General features: G+C 40.4%; 1 long non-coding RNA gene across 12 annotated transcripts in view; it reads right to left on the reverse strand.

Moving 5' to 3' along the window:
- Positions 1-21,758, reverse strand: part of LOC143842434 (uncharacterized) — a 111,173-nt gene that overhangs the window by 20,540 nt on the left and 68,875 nt on the right. For 10 of the 12 annotated variants that reach the window (XR_013233111.1, XR_013233113.1, XR_013233121.1 and 7 more), the window contains 2 exons: positions 10,757-10,788; positions 1,350-3,541 (listed from right to left, as the gene is read on the reverse strand). This is a non-coding gene — a long non-coding RNA (uncharacterized LOC143842434). Of the gene's footprint in view, positions 1-1,349; positions 3,542-10,756; positions 10,789-21,758 lie in introns of those variants that run through there. The other 2 variants (XR_013233112.1, XR_013233115.1) reach the window with 2 other exon arrangements.

Consider the following 21,758-nt stretch of genomic DNA (forward strand, 5'->3'; position numbering starts at 1 on the left):
AGTGAGCCTCCATAAAATAAGGTCCTGAATTACCCATCCATGAATGTGACTGTTTTAAAAACAACAACAGGTATGCACCTGTGTATCAATTGAATGTTGCCAAGTACCTCTCATGCAGTGCTTTTATTCTTGTTCTGTGGAGCAAAGGTTTCTGTCAGACTGCAGCCAGTTCTTTAAAAGCCATGCCTGAGACATAATGCTTGCAAAACTCACACATGAGTGCAAATATATCAACAGGCTACACTTCTTTCCATATTCAGGGTGGGAGGGACTATTACTGCTCAAATTTGCCACTACAGATTCCTAATTATTCTCCTTGACATCTATATATGATTGACTTTCCCACAAAATAGTCCTAAATCCTCCAGCTCTGAAACTGGTAAATTCAATCAAGCCCCGAGAAAGATGCCGTCAATGATAGGTCAGAGAGGCTGACCTAATGGAGGAAAAGATGTCCCATCAGGTTTGTTTTTGTTTTTTGAAGCAGGAATGTCCTTCTTTCACAGAAATAAATTTCTGTCACTCATGCTGGTGAGGAAAGACTACATAGGCAGTAAGTTTAAAGAAAGAAGTCTGTAGCTGTTGTACTGGACTGGACTGAATGTTGTATATTAGAAATCCATGAATTAACCGTGTTTTCCTTTATTAAGTCAGATGTTACAGTATTCACTGAGAGCAGGAAACATTGAACTATTAGATAATCGTTCCATAAATACTGTGTATTTGCACAGCAGTCACAAAGTCTGGAATTTATGTGCTAATTACACACCCCAAATCATCTCTGCCCAGATTTGCAATTAAAACTGAAATATTTTTATACAATACAATTCCAGGGTTCATAACAACATCCATGAGACATGCCGGTTATTATTTGCTTAGATGATTTGAACATTTCATGTTTCAAAACAATTGTTTCACTTTTGCTGTCCTTGCGCCTGCTGTTTTTACAGCTGGGAGTGGTTAGGATTTAGTGGCAGTATAATTAAAAAAAACACAGGAACCAAATATTCTTCTGTAGTGATTCACATGTGGTAAACATCAAGTGGAAGCCAATGATATGTGGGAAATTCACCTATTGCCATCATATTTTTAATATAATATTGTGATTTTTTTTTAATCACCCATTTTTAGAAGTATGAGCTTATAGCAATGAAGAGCTAAAAGGCAAAAATTAGGGAGGTTTTAAAATAAGTCAGTAGCTTGTTACATCACTAGATATGATTGGTTCCCTACTAAGACATAGTCCCTACTAAGACATAAAACAATTTCTCAGCATTGGTCTTGGGGTAGGAAAAAGATTGGGGGTTATGATGTCCATGAAATGGGAGAACAAGGCTTACTTGAACTAATAATATCATGGCTGCACAGAATGATTGATGGTCTTTAAAAAGGCTCAGATTGGTTTCATCTTTCTTCAGATTTTATCACTGACTTGTTCGTAGTCATGTGCAATCACTAAGGCCAAGAGAGGTAACAAGTGCTTGATGTATGAGACTCGCTCCACTTTTGTCAGAACTATTTTTTTTAAAAAAAACTGTATATATTGATATATATGAGGTCCCACTTAAGATGGAAATATGAATCTGGGTCCTGAAGGAGGTGGGTCAAGGAGTACACAACGTTCTTGTCATGCTGGGAGGGGGAGCAACAAAAAGGAACAGTTCCTCTTCCTTCCACTGTGAATATTCCCTTCACAAATAAAATGAATTAAGGAACACGTAAGGTTATCCCTTTGCCGCAAAGTCCATATGCTGAATTCTATTTGCACATCTTTCAACCTGCTTCTTAGAAGACCTTATGAATTTCAATTCATTCCTATCTTCACAACCTGTGAGGAGTGCCCAAGTCCCTTTATATTTTAAAAAAACTGGAAGGAAGTAATTCTAATGAGAAAAGAAACATAAAACTTAGGCTGCTGAGCCATGTAACTAAGAGTGTTTAGCTGCTTCTCATAGACTCCACATCACGGCAGATATCTTAATCAGTCGCTGCAAATGTTATCAGCCTCGTATTCATCTAAGATTGTGTATGTGTGAACCACAAAATGTTTGGCGGAGGCCCAATTGGAAAAGGGGGAGAAAGTGTGAGAAAGAGTCCTAAAGGGTTCCCCAAATAGCTTTGTGCTGTATGAATAGCTTTCATTTTGAGATCCTTCTGTCATCCCTCTTTGTTCTATTGAAGAGGAAAATGTCAGATCAAGATATGTCAGACGTCTATGACTTGATTTCCCTGTGTTGATCTTATGGGATTGTGGGGGGGGGGATGCATGTGCATATATGCAGTATCATGTATGGACATCTGTATATAAATTAAAAACCCTGCATCGTACATGCAGACATACGAAAAAAATATGTGTGTCCAAATGACATTGACACACAGGTCCCCTCCGTCCTATTGGTTTTATCTCCTGTAAAGTTGAATGGTTTTCTGTTTTGACAATTTAAACACTGTCTCAAGATTGTTTAACAAAATCAAGAGCAGTTCTTGGCAATTAATTTCTGCAGTCAATGGTATTCTCGAACTGGGCAACTCCCCTTGGAACGGGGAGCCACAACAGAAAGAGCCTGTGCAAGTGAAAGAGCAAGACAATTCATTAGACAATTCTGCAGCAGCTCAAAGTGGCGGGGGATGTCAGCCCCTGCTCCTGTGCTTCAATACTAATGAGAGTCATTGCATATTCATAACCCTAAATACAGTCAGCTTCTTATAAAAACTTTTGTCATTGAGGCTTCATGGCAAGAGCAAAGCATTGCACTCTTGGTGTCGTGGCACTTCCGCCAAGAGAGTGCAAGAGCAAGATTGATTGTTTTGCAACACAGCTTGACAGGGAACTAAGAGATACTGCCCCAAGGGTCCTGAAACTAAGCTTAGTTTGATTACAAGGCTCCAAGTAATCAAAGAAACAAAAGAGGGGGAAAAGTGGGATTTTTTTTTTAGATAAAGGAAGACTCTAAAGATATAGCTTTCCTTATTGAGTGTTCAGAGTAATTATCTGCCAGCAGTTTAAAACAGTTCATATCAATTTTTATCACAGAGAAAGAAGAGCAGTGATCTCCAACAAACTTGTTCCCATGTTGTAGGAACACTGCAGCGTGTCTCAATAGATTCAAATCTCTAAAACCTTATGAAGCTTCCCGTCAATATCAATAACAAAGATTAGGGAACTCAACCTGTCAGATTATTAAAATTGTGGCTGCCGAGTGTTGGGTTGCCTAGACTTCACTTCTCGCAGGTTGCTTTTCTTTTGTTGTCAACCTCTTCTTTTCATGCAGAGCCTCCTTATTAAGATTGGGCCTGATTACTTGCTTACCCGCCTCCTGGAGAAATCCTGAGGGTGCACAGCACACACATGGCAGTGCTAGCCTCTGACCCCCCAGTACCTGTCTGCTGGGCCAGCTACCAGCATCCCCTGGAGTCAAAGAAGGGAAGCGTCTCTTTCAGTTCCCACTTTTAAAAAAGGCCTTGAGCATTTTCTCACTCATAATGATGTCTTCAGCTGGAATGCCAGCACATTTCCACATCTCCTTGACAGGCGAACAGACTAGAAGATATACATAAAATTAAAATAGAATGGAATGTTATAAGAAAGGTTTGCAGTCCTGATTACATACAGGCTTGTTGTAATTTGGTAAAAAGCTGCTTCCAAATGGATCTGCTAATACAGGCATGAGCTCTCAATTGCTCAATATATGTCATGAAATATTAGGGAGGGAGTATCTGAGCTGTTAAATATCTTAGTCATATTTGTAGAGAGAGAGAAAATGAAGGAATCTTGTAGTTGTGATGAATTGAGGGAACTGATTATTCACAGATATTATTAGTGCCAAGACTTTAAATTATCAGCTGTATCAGTCTGATTGCAGTAAAACAGGAAAACATTGACTTTTGTCTAGTTAGAGAAATTTATTTTCCCCTGAATGACAATCCTTTAAGTAGAAACCAGGCAGCCTGCCAGCATTCCTTGTCGTACACTGAAGTTTGTACAGACAGGCCATATTTTCAACTGTTTGTCGAGGTTCGATGCTCAGTGCTCAGGACTTCTGCAAAAAGTTTCATAATAAACTAATCTCTACCGATGCTGCTTCAGGCATCCTTAAGATATGTGAAATGCATATAGATCTGTACACAAACAGAGATGGAATAAATGCACATTCTAAATTGGTTTGCAATGGAAGCATTTGTGTAGTCAAGCCTCATCACTTATTGTGATGTGTTCTTTTGAAAGAAACAGCAGTCCTGTAGAACACAGCTTCATGGGGAGGTTCAATTAATATGTTTTACAAGACAGAAGTCAATGCTCATCACAACTGCCAGCAACATGACAGCTTTCAAAAACTGCTTGGGTTCCCTGAATGAATAATTTCTGTTATCTTATTTCAGATCATCTACCATTGCTTTCCTACTACATGTAAAGCATAAAACACCAGGGCTCTCACCTAAAGATTTCAGCCCATCACAGATGCTTGCACACTGTGGTACTCAAAGATCCCCACATTTCCTCCCCCCCCCCCCAAACATGATCAGGACTGTCAGATCTGATAGAAATGATCTTCAGTGCATGCACATGTGCCCTTGCTACTAGATGCAGAGTACTTCCCTGTTTTTGTGGCCCTGGTTAGAAGGAGAACATGAGCAGAAATATTTTCTCACAGAACCCCATTGCTAGAAGTAATGGTATATGTTTAGTATCAATTAAATGTTCCAGCCAGTCCTAATAGAGTACGCTTCTCAACTAGGTTTAACCCTAATGAAGTAGGATTCAATCCTAATGTAGAATGGGTGACATCATAAAAACAGGAGACTATATCAACTTTAGCAGAAAAATGCTAAAACGTTGCAAGTTGTGTGAGTTATTTTCATTATTAAATTGAGTCACAGAGTGAACATTATTTAAAACCATGGTTTGTATTGGTACTTTCTGGGAAGGAGAAATGGAGAGTAACTATATGAAAAATAGGGTTTGATTAAAACTGAAAGGAAGCCAATCACCCAAAATAGGACAAAATAGTTAATTTGATATGATATTCCATTATTAGATTTATCTCCTCTAAATTTTGCAAGGGGGATAATGACATCAATAATAAAAGCAGTTGTAAAACAGAGAAAGAAAAATCTCTGGACAAATAACATCAATAAGTTTTAAAACCCACAGAAGAAGAAACTCAAAGGAAGGTCAGAAAGTCAAGATGACATTTTATCTTCAATCTATTTTGTTGTGTCTAGTTCCTCAAAACATATTGGAGCTTCCCGCCCCCAATGACCATGTTCTTTAAAAAGACCTGAAAGATTATTATCATAATAATACCCTTCCTGCATTAGAAGACAGAACATTATAATTAATAAATTAATAGATCATCATAATTTCACATCCCTGTGGATCAGATTGGCATATGCCACTTTCCTCCATCATATTTTTCACACATTTGTAGCACTGAGGTTCCTTTTCTACGGTTAAGCTCAGTTATTTGGATTTCAGCAGGTTTATATCAAGATGCTAAACACCGTTGCGCCTAACTCAAGCCACATGCTCTGATACATAAACAAATCTTTGTGTATTAGTATTTACACGTGGAAGCAAAGGTTCAAAGCACCTGGGGACAGAAATTCACTATGCAGCATTCTGCATATAGGAATTAAAACACAGAGAAAGGTCAAACAGAAATAAATAACAAGTGGAATATAACGCCACTTGCATAATTATTTGTTCTCTTTTGATATGTTTATGTAGCATTATTCCAGAAATTCCATGGATAATAACTCTAGAACTCTCCCCAGAGAGACTCACCAGTTCCTTTCTGCTGCGGTCTTCTTCCAGTGGGTTAAGATTGTTTTGTTTCTTTTGGCATTCCCTCAGTGATCCCTCCTTCCACTCTGTTTCTAATTTTTTGTATGTTTATGTCATCCTATCATATGTGTACTTTAACTTGGTTTTAATTGTTTGAATGGCAGGCTTTTATCGGGTTTTAATTGTTTTTAAGGTGAGCTTTTAACCTGTGAGCTGCCTTGGTGGCCCTTGGTGATGGCAGAAGGGCAGGGTATAAATTTCATATCATAAACAAATAAAGATAGGAAAAGTATTGCTTTGTGAGTTTAAAATAGTGACTTGAACATTTAAATAGTTCTAAAAGGAAAGCAGCAAGATAAGGGGACCACATGTACAAAAGAAGGAGAATTCTTGAGAATGGCTCTGCCAGCTAAGAAAATCTGGGCTGAGCTTCTGTTTTCCTTCCTGTTTAGCGTAATTTAAGACTAAGCATGGCCAGAGGTGTGATTCTAATGACTGGTCTACAATATTCCTTCTAAAAGGAAGTTCCTTTCTATGCAGAGCCTTGAGGATAAAGTGCACCTTTCAGTCCACTCTTAAGAGCCAGAATGCCTGGCCTTTATATCATCAGCAAATATTCCACCTCCAGATATCTGTTAAGTACAACTGTGCAACATAAAGGTTATTGTACTACCTCTGGAAGAATAGAGTACCTATGGCCTTCTTAAAAAGCATCCTATAGGCTTTTCTAAATCCCATCCTCACTACAGCCCATGTCCCAAATGGCTTTTTTACAGGCTGATCCCATGATCCCCAGCATAACCCTTCTTGGTGATCCTTCCTTTTTCGCCAGCAGAAAAGCTGACCAGATGCAACCTATAAAACAGCATATAACACTAGGCAATTCCAAACAAACCAACCATGCCTCGGTGTGGCACTGTGCAGCTGCTGCTGGCAGCGCCCCCCCCCCAGTGGGTGGCGGGAAGTCAGGGGCGCTGGCGGGAAAGCAAGTGGAGCAAGGGCTCAGGTGGTGGCGACGTCCCTCGGCAAAAGACTACCCCCCCCTGGCCCTCAGTAAAACTGTCAAGCGTTGACCGGTCCCCAGTGATAAAAAGTTTGGTGACCACTGCTCTAGGGTCTGGAGTCAAGCCATGAGAATAGGGAGCTAGTGTGTCAATCAGACATTTGTCAAATTCCATTAAAGGTTTTCTTTTCTTTACACAGGAAAGAAGAAGAAGAAGAAGAAGAGTTGGTTCTTATATGCCGCTTTTCCCTACCCGAAGGAGGCTCAAAGCAGCTTACAGTCACCTTCCCATTCCTCTCCCCACAACAGACACCCTGTGGGGTGGGTGAGGCTGAGAGAGCCCTGATATCACTGCTCGGTCAGAACAGTTTTATCAGTGCCGTGGCGAACCCAAGGTCACCCAGCTGGTTGCATGTGGGGGAGTGCAGAATCGAACCCGGCATGCCAGATTAGAAGTCCGCACTCCTAACCACTACACCAAACTGGCTAAGAGCATTAGTCTAGTAGCACCTTAAAGAGTAACAAAATTTGTGGCCGAGTATGAGCTTTCATGAATCACTGCTCACTTCTTGAGATACCTGATACCATAAACAAAAATGTTTAGCATTTAGTGCTTTCAGTGTAAACTTAAAAGCTCTGTAAGGAACACCATTGCCTCCTGAAATTTCCCGTATTGCAAGAATTGGCCTGCGCATGACTGCCTTATCTGAAGCCACCTATTAGATGGAGGTCCTATGGCTAGGTGGGAAGAGGGCGGAACAGGAAGCGTGTTTACTCCCCCTGGCCAAGACGCAACTTACCATCGCGCCCCAAGCCAGGAATTTGGGTGTGATCTTGGATGCCTCACTGACTATGGAGGCTCAGGGCAAGACAGTAGCCCGCCAGGCATTCTTCCATCTTCGTCAGTCTCGGCTACTAGCACCCTACCTCTTCCCTGAACATCTGGCCTTGGTGATCCATACGACAATCACCTTCAGAATTGATTTCTGTAACTCACTCTACATGGTCCTGCCCTTGTCAGTGAACTGGAAATTGCAGCTGCTGCAAAATGCAGCTCTACAGTCCTCACAAGAACACCTTGGAGGGCCCACATCCAGCTTGTGCTAAGTCAGCTGCATTGGTTGCCACTTGCGGCCCGGATTTGATTAAAGGTTTTGGTTTTGACCTTTAAGACTCTTAGTGGTCTGGAACCCACATATCTGAGGGACTGCTTTGTCACCCTATGCCCCCCGCAGGGCTTTGCACTCTGTGGGTTCCAACTTGTTGATCATTCCTGGCCCCAGAGAAGTATGTCTGGCCTCAACCTGGTGGAATGAACTCAGTCCTGGCCCCTACCTAGTGGAATGAGCTCCTGGAGGAGCTGCAGGCCCTGGGAGAGCTCTCAGCTTTTCACAGGGCCTACAAAACGGAGCTTTTCTGCCAGGTCTATGGTTGAGTGCTGTTAGAAGATCAGATGGGACTCCCCTGGAAGATATGCTTCCACGCTGGTCCACTAGCGTGGTTGATTGTCACACCCCTCTCCTAGCCACCCCACCTATTGGTGGGAGCTGTCTAGACAGAGTATCATTATTTCCATCATTCAGTTTTTGTATTTTATGTTATTTTACAGGGTTTTAATGGGGTTTTAAGTGTAGATTGTTATTGTTTTGAGTGTCTGTATGTAACACACCATAAGTCAGCCTGTCTGGAAGTGGTAGTTAATAAATTTAACAATAACAATAATAATAATATTGACTTCCCGCCCAATACTAGATTCAGGCTTGGGAACTCTTGGGTCTCAGATTATTCTCTACCCTTGTATGTTATCCCATCTCCCAGCAGTGTCATGGGAGGGTGGGTGCCCTCATATCCTGCTTGTGGGCTTCTTGGAAGCATGGCTGGCCAGGGCTGGAAGAAAGACTGTTCCAGCAAAGGCCTCTTTGTGCTCTTAAAGTTAACAACTGCATTTTGCATTTATTATCACAATATCATGAGTTAAGAATTTCCCCCTCCCAAAGTTCTTCTTCCATCCATGGCAACTTCTGTTAGCTAGCTATCTCTCAAAAACTCTTCCTAAGGTAAATAAGGAAGGAGAATAAGCAGGCAGGCAGCATCAATTCTACCTGAATACACCAAGCTGACTGATTCTTCTTAAAAAAAAAAACAACAAACCCACTACCATGGCAAATAGGGTTTTTCAAAAAAAATGGGAGTGGGGGGACGAACACAAGATTAACATGCCAGTGTCGAGTGTAATCCTCCAGCAGTGCAATCCTGTACAGAGATACAGCTTTCTGAAACCATATATTTAAAAGGGTACAATTGTGTTCAGGATCGCACAGTAAACTGGTGAAATTATTTGGTCCTTAGGAGTAGGTATAAGCATTTTTTTATTTTTTAACAATTGAGATTGCTCTTTTATATAACTAGCAAGCCTGTGATATTGAATAGGAAACTTTCCCAGGCTTCTAAAGCAATCTGCATAAAATATAGACATAAGCTAAATAACATTTGTTTATGATCTAAAATACAATATGTCCTATAGTAACATACATGGTATTATGTTTAGATAAGAATCAGGATGATCATATATCTTTATTTATTTAATTAAGATGTACTCAGATAGTTTATCCAGGTTTGACTTTAGCTCATTTTATTTATTTATTTTTAAACACTTAGTTCTTTAATGCATCTTATGCATCTGAGTAATGTTTACACTGGTTTCAATGAAAAACACATTTCTACCTGTAATTTTTGTTTGTCTCTTAGGAAGTTGGAATGCAGTTTTGAATCCCCCCCCCCCCCAGTGAAGTGAGGCTTGCAAGGACTAACGACACATTACACTGTGCTTGGGTCTATTTAACGGACAAGGCCTTGGAATTTCATGCCTGGAGTTCACTTCTAGACATGAAGGGCCCTGCTTTAGACAGGGACTCTGATCAATGCAGAAAGGAAGCATAAACATTCCTCTTGACTACTCCCAACCTGAAACAACTCCAAGGAACCACTCTTTGCCTCACTATGGAAACTTGCTTGCAATAAATGTGGACCTTATCAATACATGTTAAGTATTACATACATTGGATCAAATAGCAATTCCCGGGGCTGTTTTGGGTTCTGAAAATGGGACAGGGGAAGGCTTGGTCCCATTCTTACCATGTGCTATGATCCAAAATGAGAAGATTTCTGAGTAAGCTTAACAGTCATGGAGAAATAGGGTGATTTCTCTTATGATATAAAAGTGAAAAAAAAACAGAGCGAAGGGATAAATGGACAATGCTTACAATGAAGCAAATAAGAATCAGTGTGTTACCTGCTGTTTAAGCAAATCATTTGCTCACTCCTGCTATCACGCTAATTCTTAGTATCTAGAATGGCTCCAGCAAACAGACCTCCAGGATACAGAATGAGTGCCCTCCCTAAGACAATGAGGCAACTGTGTGATTGGAGGGAAAACTGTTCACAGAAAAACCTGTCAGGGATGATTCAATGCAGTACAAACATGGAGTATGTTTCCTTGTTGGATGGTTGGTTTGTCAAGTACCCAGTGCCTCTAGAAATAGCCAAATTTTGTTTAGTTGGCACCAATCCCCCCCCCCCCAAAATTGAATTTGGATTATTTAATGCCAGGTGTGGTCAGATTGTATTTTGATTAGTCATGTTTGAATGCATATAACTAGCATTTGTGATTTCTTTTTGTTCAGTGAAGTGCAACTATTATACCTTTAAAAGCAAAAAGAAGGAAGAGATATAAATGTGCTATGGAAGAAGTTTTTATCTTATGCTCCTTCTTCCTTCACATGTTCTCTGTCTCACAAACACATACACACACACACACACACACACACACAGAGAGAGAGAGAGAGAAGCTACCTCTGCTAGCATTATAAGAACATAACTAAACATGATAGCCAACATAGAAATACAGCCAAAGACAGCACTCAAATGATAAATTTCTCCTACTCCCTGTAACTTTTAGGAAGACTTACCTATGTCATGACTTCATCACATAGTCACCCTCCTGAAAAACATGAAATATGATTAAAAGGAGATTTTGGGGACTGACTACACTTGAGGCTACCTTATACTAAATCAGACCATTGGTCCATCAAGGTCAGTATTGTCTACTCAGACTGGCAGTAGCTTTCCTGGGCCTCAGGCTTTTATATTATGCACTGCCTGGTCCTTTTTAACTGGAGATGCCAAGGACTGAACATGGAACTTCCTGCATGGAAAACAGAGGTTCTTCTACTGAGATGACCTGACCTAAACTAATATTTACATAGTCCATATGTCCATAATAATATTGTTCCAAAGTCAGGGACTTTTTGTGTGAGCCTGAAGAAACATTTAGTGGGAAATTTGGAGAAGCACTAAAAAGAAACACACACCCCATGAAATATATTATCTTTTGAAAAGAGTGAAATTTTTAGCACAAGATTTTAGTCCTTTCAAATATATAACCTGAAAGAGTTTGAAGAATCTGCTCAACTTTGGAAAAACAGGGGAAATGTGGTGAATACTGCAGGGGAAAACACCCATGTATTATGAGTTTGGTGTTCGGCTTTGTTTTCCCTTTTGGAAAGGGGAAAGAAGGTTTTATTGGAAATGCATGCTATAAAAATTGTTATGCAAGACAATCTACAACTTTATACAATGATAATTTCTATAGTATAAACATATACAACATATTTTCAAGAATATATTTTTGTTTTCAGTGTAAATAATCTGGTCAATAATTAATATTTTATGTGTTTAATGATAATACATTATTAATGAATTCAATGTTATAAAGTTTTATTTCATATCCAAATATGCTGGTAATGCTGCCAACTGTGCCTGATAATGTTTTTCTAAAAATTAATGCACTTTATTGACTACAGAATTTTTTTCCTTCCTCTCAGGTAGCAAAAATTAAGCTACATAGGGTATAGCCATTTGTATTTCACTCTCAAGTATTAAGTATATCTGTAATTTGTTTTTTTTAAGTAAAAATTAAAAATAGTACAATTTTTATGCTAACTAGATTACAAATAATGCATTTTATGGTGCTAAACTTGTAAAATAAATTTATATTTGATAGGAAAGTATTTCACTTTTGTATTTGTGGTTTCAAAATTTCTGCAAATTTTACATCTCCATTATTGACAATTGAATTCTTATAAATTATACAGCTTTGAATGATGCCCAATGCTAAATTAATCAGTATACTAAGAATGATACACAACAGAATCCCAGATTGAATTTAGAAACTCTCTGTCCTTTAATCAAGCATTGAGTCAGTAGAAGCAGGTCTGAGCACTAAACTCATACAAGGTATACTTCGCCAGGTATATGGTTGAGGACAGGGCATGGAAGTTCGGACGGCCATAGGAAGGCACTGCCACCACATTTTTAGATCATCTGCTGGTGGTAGTTTGCTTAGTTTTCCTCCTGGCACCCTGAATAGTCACACCGGTTCGGAGAGAGGGTGTCTGTTACCGCCATGGATGTAAACTGTCTGGATGATGGTTTTAATGGGGTTTAATTGAATTTTATGTGGGCTTATTATGTAACCCACCACAAGATGGCTTGCCGGGTGGCGGGATATAAGTCAAACAAAGAAATAAAAATAAATAAATAAATGTTCACTGTTTGACAAATGGTTTGATTATGTAGAATCAATTTGGTGTAGTTGTTAAGAGAGTCAGACTACTGCCTCTTGGGCCATGGAAGCTCAGCGAGTGACCTTGGGCTAGTTTCACTCTGTCAGTATAATCTACCTCATAGGGTTGTTGTGAGGATAAAATGAAGGAGAAGAGAATGATAAGAACCATTTTGAGTCTTTATTATGGATAAAAGTGGGGTACCAACAAATCAAATAAATAAATGTAGTTGAGCCTACTCAAAAATTATTTCTGTTAAATTATGTTGAATGGCTTTCTTTTTTAAAAGGTTTAGAAACTTCATTATGTATTATTTGTTGGAATATGTAAGGTTTGTAGTGTGCATAACTCAACAGCATATATTAAGAATATCCTCCAGGGGGCATTGGAGAAGATGTGTGTGGTTAGCATTTTGAGATTGGGAACTTCCTGGCATTTTTCAAATAATCTCCTCCTCTGTCCTGATTGGCTCATTTGGAGCCTTCCTGTTCCTTTCTTCCCTGTTTGCCTTCAAACGAAGAAAAATAATGAGACTTCTAGAATTCTTTCTCCTCTTTTGCTTTACAAAGTTGTTTCCATTCTTTTATTCTTTAAGTAGCCAGTGCTGTACCCGACTGCATATTTAAACTCTGCCAACATTCTTTTGGTGGGTAGAAAAGAACTAGCTAAGGTTTGAAAAGTTTAAAAGATACAAATACTAGAGTATTCATAGATAAAAATATGTCTTTTAATTTACATTTTACACAATCTATATTGCAAAACATCACAAAGCTGTTTGGGTTGGAGAAAATTTAGTAGGGTATTATAACTCAGATGGAACAATTGTTATAATTCTTAAGTGATGTGTCAGTTAATGTGGCTTGAAGTCCGTTTAATGGTTATATAATAAAGAAGAAGAAACTGTGTGTTTACAAAAGAATGGTGCATTTTAAGATTTTATATATTTTATATTTTATATATAGACAAGGCACAAAGCCCGCTGCAGGCCGAAATGCAGCGGGTGCTAGCAGCTGAAAGGGTGTGGGGAGGAGGCAGGGCTGGCAACGGATGGAGTGGCTTTCTGACCTGCAGCCACCTCCATCTCTGAAGGCAGCGTGGAGAGCGTATGTGGTCCTTGGGGCTAGAAGTGCTTGGACTGAGTGGCAGCGGCGGTGGCTCCTGGCTGCCGCAGCCTCCTCTCTGCCGCTGCTGCTGCTGACTCTGCACTGCCACCAGTGGTGGCTCCTGTGTGGCCTCTCCACCACTGCAGCCTCATGGTCTCTTGTGTGGTCTCTCTACTCTCCACCTCGTGGTCACTGCTGCCTGTAATCTGCCATCCGTGCAGCTCCCTCTCAGGCTGTCCGGTGTGGGTGTCCCCTTGGTAGCATGGCCACCAGCTCCTCACCACCGCCACATTCTCCTCTGAGCTGCCGCCCTCCAGGTGGAGTGGCAGGGCACCACAGATGTGCAGCCCTCAGTAGGCAGGGTTGTCAGCCATAAGGGTGCGGGAGAGCTGTGTGGCTGGCTATGGAGGGTGGTTCCTCCAAGGGGTAGTCTAACGCCATGATTGGCCCACAGAGCATATCCGGGCAGACAGAAATGGAGCCCAGACACTCTCCGTGTCCCAGACACGCTCCACCCACCAGGCTGTTTCCAAATTATTAAAGGCTACTAATGGTTAAGATAAAAGTTCATCATAATGGAATGTTGTGCTTGACCATCAGTTTGGCTTGGTTTGGTTTTCTGTGGTGGTGAATTTAAAATTCTCTATCTGAAAATAGCTGCATTGAATTTAGAGTGCACGTTAATCTGAGACACATTTCCACAGATTATCTTTACATACTTTCCTCACCATGAATATTCCATACTGTCATCTCAGAGTCTGAAATATCTCTGGGTGCTCTCAGTATTCAAAGCACTGAAAGCCAGCAACGAAGCCCACATGGTCACAAGGACAAAGATATGGGAAAGATCAAGAATGCTAACAAAATAGCAGAGTGTTTTAAAAGTAACTAGAATTTTGTTATGATTTTACTGCTGTTACTTTCCAGAAAAACCTTTGAGTTTCACCTGACAAAGACAGCATCAGAACTGGCAACAGGTCTTCTATATACAAACTTGGCTTTTTCATAGTGATGGTTGTATTTTGCCTGAGCAGAGCTGCAGTAATTTCATCTGATAGATACCAGGTACCTGTCTAGCTACTGCAGGAGTACTTATGGAGAAATGCAGCTGGCATGAACCAGCATAGATTCCCTACATCCTTTGTTGCAATATTGAGCATTCTTCCACATAAAGGTTATGTATATAAAGTGCACTGATGTCCAACTACTGTAATAATACTAATGGGAGCGATTTGTTTGGCTTTTCTGCTCCTTTTTCACTTCCTTGGTATTAACGTAATGTTATGTGACATTGCTAGCGGTACAGCACAATAAAAATGAAGTGCTGCCAAATGTGCCTAGACACCATGGAAATCTCACTGACAACAGCAGCAAGGAACGTTTGATTTCCTCTTTCCTTTCCTGTGCCCTTAGTATTTACTTAGGGACATGTGATGCAGTCCTCTACACAACCACTATAAAATGAGCAACCAATGTGTTCAGACAGACAAGGCCAAGAAAACCATGCTCTTTTGTATTATGTTAAGGATATGTGGTTCTGATTACAGAATATCACTCCCTTTATCAGAAGGAGTAGCAACAAAAAACAGAAGTATTCACTGCCAGTTATTTTAAAACTTCTATTCAGACATTAAAATCAGATTTACATAGTACATTCATATTGTGTTTATACTTTTCACAAAATGAATGTTTGGGGGAAAATATTTATATCTGAAATTGTTCATAAAAATAAAAACACACCATCAGTTTATACGATAATAGGAAAAGACATCTGCATGTAACATTTCCCTTATGAGATACTATCATGTTGTTTTTATGACTTTGCTACCAAATACGATGTGCTGATTGGCAGCCTTCTTAAACTATATGTAATATGCATAATCCTAGTGCTTAAAAAGGAGCTAGACTCAGATCTAGGTCTTCAACTGCAGGGCAACACAGATACCAATCTGAAAGTATCTAGTGCTTTATGTGTACTTTGAGGATTGTTTGAAAACAAGGAGCATTTCCACATGTGATAAATGTAGTGTAATGTTTGCCAAATGTAGGCAGCATATTCTGGCCCCTCCACATGACATTGCCTACATCCAGCATCTGGACAGCAGCTGGCTCGCTACATTCTCCATTTTAAAGCGCAACTTCGGGAATCCCAAAAAGTGGATTCACCACCCTAAAAAGCATTATACACCAGCGGATAAGCAGCAGGCAACCAGCAGAAGGAATTTATGGAGGGTGAAATGTGCAATAGCTAGCTCTGCAATGTCCTGCCTTCACTCCAGCTCTCCCCCCTCCAATTCCTGCTCAGCGAAGGTGGGAGTGATGGAGGGGTGAACCACCCCCGATTAATTTTCCTGGGTCGAATGGGGGGTGGCTGGGGGATGACTGGGCACTCACCAGGAGCCTTTTGGACATTTTAAATTATGGTGGGGGAATCTGCCTCCCTCACCATGCCTTCTGCTTGCCAGCTATGTTTTTTTTCGGGGGGGGGGGCTTTAAATACCATACCAATGTGTTTCCATAGAACTGATTGCGTATTGCTAAATGTAAGTCTAGCTTTCTTCAGACTCCAATTAATACTTCTTGTTATGCCCCTCATATGTGAGGGGAAGGTGCTATAAATAGAAATTGCTTTAGGATGCTTTGGGCTGATCCTGCATTGAGCAGGGGGTTGGATTAGATGGCCTGTATGTTCCCTTCCAACTCTATGATTCTATGAAATACAAAAGTATCAATTTTAATTGTGTCTTGATCATGTCACCAACACTTTGGTACCAGATCATCCATTACTGGGTTATGGTCCTGTCACTTGGCATGACATAGTTCCATGTTATTCTGTGGTGTCCAGATGCAGCTCTAGAACCAACACTATCATAGCTATAACTTTTAGTACCCAGGACTTCACTAGGGTAATTAATTGCAGGAAATTGCTGGGAGTGGGAAGGTCCATCTCATCATATTGAGCATTAATGGTATGATTAGCGCTCAAGGGATCATTAGCAAAACTGGACTGAAAACACTAGGAATATGAAGGAAGCTCTGTAAGGTAGCAGGCCCTGTTCAAGTGACAAAGTGTCTCAACTCCAGTGACAAAGTGTCTGGAATGAGGGAACAAACAGGTAGGTGTAGTAGACATGTGAGGAGCAGGTAAGTGGCTTTTAAATTATATAAGCCTTGAAAATGAATATAACATAAATAAATATCTAAGCTTTAATATTAAAAGGTTCCAGAGGATATCCAGGAAGTTACAGGCCAGTCAGTCTACCATTGATATCAGATAGGTTTATAAAATCCATTATAAAAAATAGAATTAGTAAACTCATTGATGAACAAAAGCTATTAAGGAAGAAATACTATGGATTCTGTAAGAGAAGCTTTTGTCTCACTAACCCTTTAGAGTTCTCTGAGGGGGTGAATAGTCTTGTGGACAAGGGTGTCCAAACAGATGTTGCCAAGCAAATCCTAGGGGTTCTGGTCACCACACTTCAGAAAAAATACAGCATTGGAAAGGGTTAAAAAATGGCAATTAAATTATTAGCTTGGAAAATTGACAACTGAGGGGTGACATGATAGAAATTTACAAAATTATGCATGGGATAGAGAAGACAGAGAAAGAAGTACTATTCTCCCTTTCTCACAATACAAGAACTTGTGGATACTCAATGAAATTGATGAGCAGTAAGCTTAGAATAAATAGAAGGAAGTATTTCTTCACCCAAAGAGTAATTAACAGATGGAATTTAGTGCTGCAGGAAGTGGTGGTAGCTACAAGTATAAACAGCTCCAAGAAAGGGTTGGGTGAATATATGGAGCAGAGGTCCATCAGTAGCTATTACTCATGTGGTATAGTTGGAACTCTATGTCTGGTGTAGTGATACTTTGTATTCTTGGTGCTTGGGGGGCCACAGTGAGAGAGCTTCTGAAGTAGACTTCCTGATAACACCTGAGTTTTGGCCACCATGTGACACAAAGACCTATTATGCATTGCAGTAGCTATGCCAGACCACTACTGGTTTCTCACAGCAGGGCAGCATGTCCTGCCGCTTCCTGTTGAAATCCCCCAGTGCACATAGCCTGCCTCGGAGCTGTGCATGTGCATACACAATTCCAGGGCTGGAAGCTCTGCTGTGTCTCAAGGCAGCAGCAGCAGGGGGGGCAATGGGCATGGGGGTCCAACCGCAGGATGGTGGGATAGTCCCACCATCTTAGAGGGTGTAGAAATACCCCATTTGGCTCCGCAGCACCACAAAGCTGAATTTTGTGTCCCTTTGGGGATGCCATAGGTGGGGGGGAGCCAGGTCTCGAAGGCCCAGCTCTTCCCGTATGCAAGGGCCTGGCCTGGCCAGATCTTTGATGGCTGCTATGGCAAGAAAGGGAATGCAGAAAAATCAGTGTTCCCTTGCCGCAGGCCACCATAAGCATTAAGGCAGGGCCAGGAGGGGGCCTTGATGGCACCAGTGTCATGCATAAGCAGGAATTAGCCCTGCTGTCATGCAGGTGCTGGACCACCCTTCCTTGCCTGTGCATAATTGGTCAGAGTATTTAACTGGGTAAATCAACATGGCTTCTCTTATGTTCTTATGAGCTGGATCGGGTTTAGGTAGCAATTTGCAAAACAACATCTGTATTTGCAGTACTAACATACTATAAATTATAGTGTAGAAGAATTACTGATCAGCATGAAAGAATTCCCATTCAAGCTACATATGTTGCTAGAATGCTGTTAAACCACTATCAAAATTCATGACAACATGCCAGTTTTTTAGGCCAGAGATATCTTAAAAACCTATTTCTGTTCTGACAAATCTGTATGAAGAACATCTTCAGAAAGTACTTCTCTGCTTTACTGACTATGACTCACAGTATAGAAAGAATCCCTCAAGCCACCATTTCTTTCATCTGGATTGGGTCAATCTATTACTCTGTTGGGCTCCAGGTGCCAAAATATGAACACATAGCTGAGAGTTTCCTCTCTTTTTTTTCCTGTAAAGCCTTAAAGCCAGCACCAAAGAAGTTTAATCAGGAAGTTACTTTCTTTTCACTGAGAATTCCACCAAAGCTTTCTGCAGCTCTGCTGTTTGGATAAAAATGATTGGAAATCATAGCTTCAGTCATTTAAATAATCTGTTAAAAAGCTATTAGGTTTCCTTAACGCTTAGTCATTTTTAAATGGCCCTCAACTTGATTCATGAACAATACATGAACAGTACAAGATTCATATGACCAATCACTTAACAAAAATGCAATTTTTACTAAGAGCCTCTTTTTAAAATAAAAAAAATCCCTGCTATCATATTGGGTGAAATCCACTGTATCTTGTAGCATTCTCTAAAATGGTTATGCCTTAAGGGTCAACTTTTCATGAATCAAAGTTAGCAGAAAAGTTAGCACTGGTACAGAAGATCAAGGAGCAAAAGGAGCTAGAAGAAATCACAGCGATAATTGTAAAAATTCTGCTCCAGTTCAAGTGCAGTTGAAGTTCTGTAATGACTTGGAATTCTCAGTGCATGACAGACTTTTACTGTAATCAGAGCTCATTGAAAAGTCATTAGGGCTGTACACAGTGGCTGCTTAGTTTATGCATACTTAAAATGGGTGAGCAAACTGTGTTCTGGAACTTATATCCAGACTGTATATAATTGGTTGATCAATGGGATAAACAAAAGCTGCTAGATTTATCAGATAGTCTCATAAATTATTAGTACACATGCATTCTTGTGGAATTAGCTTGTTTTGGCTTTAGGAATTCAGGGAGGATAAGGAAAGATGTCTGCTAAAACAGTGGGAAATGAACTGTGCCATCCATGACTCTGATCTCGCTTTTTCCATTTAGTCTTTGAGTGAACTTAGACCATCTCCAATATGGAGAGACTGTATCAGAGTCCAGTGGCACCTTTAAGACCAAGATTTATTCAAGGTGTGAGCTTTCGAGTGCAAGCACTCTTCCTCAGACTATGAACTGACCATCATGGCAGTGGGAATATATTTCTGCAATCTCCCTTTCTAGCCTGTTCTTGAATTTCCTTTGCAATAAAACAGCTACTTTCAGGTCCCTTATTGAATGTCCTGGAAAGTTGTTCCCCTACAGGTTTTTCAGTTTTGTGGGTTTTGATGTCACACCTGTGTGTCAATGGACACAGGTCTGACCTGTGTGTCAATGGACACATCAAAAACCACAAAACTGTGAAAAACCTCTGTGGCTATTTGTTGCTTTCTTTCTGTGCTGGGGGTCAGTACGTTCCTGCAGGAATTCATGTATTTATGGTTAAAGTGCTGTCATCTTTTTAATGGGATGGCCTCTTGGATTACTGGAATTGGTAGTTCTACAGATTAACTTTTTGAGGTTTTCCTTTTGGAAATCATTGGAGTTTTTTGTGGTGTTGACTATGTGTTTTTTCAATTGGAAGTGGGCTTGGAATCAGTGGAGTGCCAACATGGAAGCTAGCTTTTCACTTTCATTTGAACGTCCTGTTTTCTGAGGATACTGGTAGCCTTCATATCCATACATATCTCATTTTGCAGTCCAATCTTGAATCTAAGCCTTCCTTTCTAGGCTGTTCCCTCTGTTTCTCTTGTTGATTGACCTAAAGACTGTTAGACTTTCCTTAGACAGAGCACTGGAGGCATTAATTGGTGCTTGGGCCTGTTGAATTAGCTGAATGCTTTTTTTTTTATCATGCCCACTCTTACCATCCCTTCTTATTTTTATCAACCAACTGTCCCCAAATATCAGCAGGCTTTTCTGTTCATTTTCTCCTCTGCTGTTTTGAAGGATAGTTTTTAAGGGGGGTTTGCCACAACTGAAACTTTCTCATATTCTCTCTGATTATGAGTTAGTCAGTCACCCCTTTGAGAGTTCTTTGAATACAGCTGGTGATAGTTCCTGGTGCTTGTCTTGTATTTAAGTCCTCTTTGCTAGCAGATATGGATTTTGGTATTACTTTGTCTATGACTAAATAGAGCCTCTTGTGGCGCAGAGTGGTAAGGCAGCAGACATGCAGTCTGAAAGCTTTGCCCATGAGGCTGGGAGTTCAATCCCAGCAGCCGGCTCAAGGTTGACTCAGCCTTCCATCCTTCCGAGGTCGGTAAAATGAGTACCCAGCTTGCAGGGGGGGTAAACGGTAATGACTGGGGAAGACACTGGCAAACCACCCCGTATTGATTCTGCCATGAAAACGCTAGAGGGCGTCACCCCAAGGGTCAGACATGACTCGGTGCTTGCACAGGGGATACCTTTACCTTTACCTTATGACTAAATATTTGGCAAGAGTGGTTTCTATGTGAGGATGGAAATAGACCATGGTATTTATGGTGTTTGGCTTCTCTGTAAAATATACTCACTGTGGAGGTGCATAAACCGTCTACCCTAAGGCCAGAGAGACACAGCAGGCAGGATGTCTTCAGAACTTCTTTAATGTGCAGAACAGCAAGACAAGGAACAACTTGGACTTAATGCTGGAGTACCAACAACTCAGTTCTAACTAGTATATTCCTGAAGACATGCGAAGAGATGGAGTTCCACTTAAAGAGACAGGTTCAGTATACTACAGGATTTATGATACTAGTTCTGTCTAAGACCACTGTGGCATCAGATTGTAAAGTAAATGGTACATTAAAAAAACTGGCAATATCCCTTAGAATAGAGTCGTAAACATATTTACATGGAAATGCCCTCTTACATCAAATGAAGGTTTACTTCCATTTAAACACAGGGATGGAATTCAGAACTGCATTTTTATCACGCCTCATATGGAATAGGAAACCATTGGTCTCTTGCATCAGCAGAAACCTTTTTATGACATTCACAACCTTATCCACATTGTCTGAGGAGATCAGTTTTGTATCTCATAAACGATATGACAAAATCACTAATAAAAATGCATTGTGGTTAGCAACCTGATCAAGTTACAGGATGGTTCTTAGTCTATCATGTTAAGCATTTAAACAAGCCTACCTAAATGTTGTTGAGGAATGGGGGAAAGGCAGGATACTCCAGGGACCGTACTTCACAGAGTACTAGAGCTTTAGCAAGAGAGGGATTCTGCAGGAATTGCCCTTCCTCTGGCAGAATCTTTCTCTCTGTGAACTCCAACTTCACCCAGACAAAATCCTTAACGCTGAAGCTCTAACCCCACAGCATGTTATTCTAAATGATTCTCCAATCTTCTGCGATTTTGGGGGGTGCTAAAAATTTATTCTATGAAATCATTCCATTAAAAAGTGCATTGGACCAGCATCAGCTGGAT

Source organism: Paroedura picta, chromosome 7 (genome assembly GCF_049243985.1).
Source record: "Paroedura picta isolate Pp20150507F chromosome 7, Ppicta_v3.0, whole genome shotgun sequence".
Classification (NCBI taxonomy): domain Eukaryota; kingdom Metazoa; phylum Chordata; class Lepidosauria; order Squamata; family Gekkonidae; genus Paroedura; species Paroedura picta.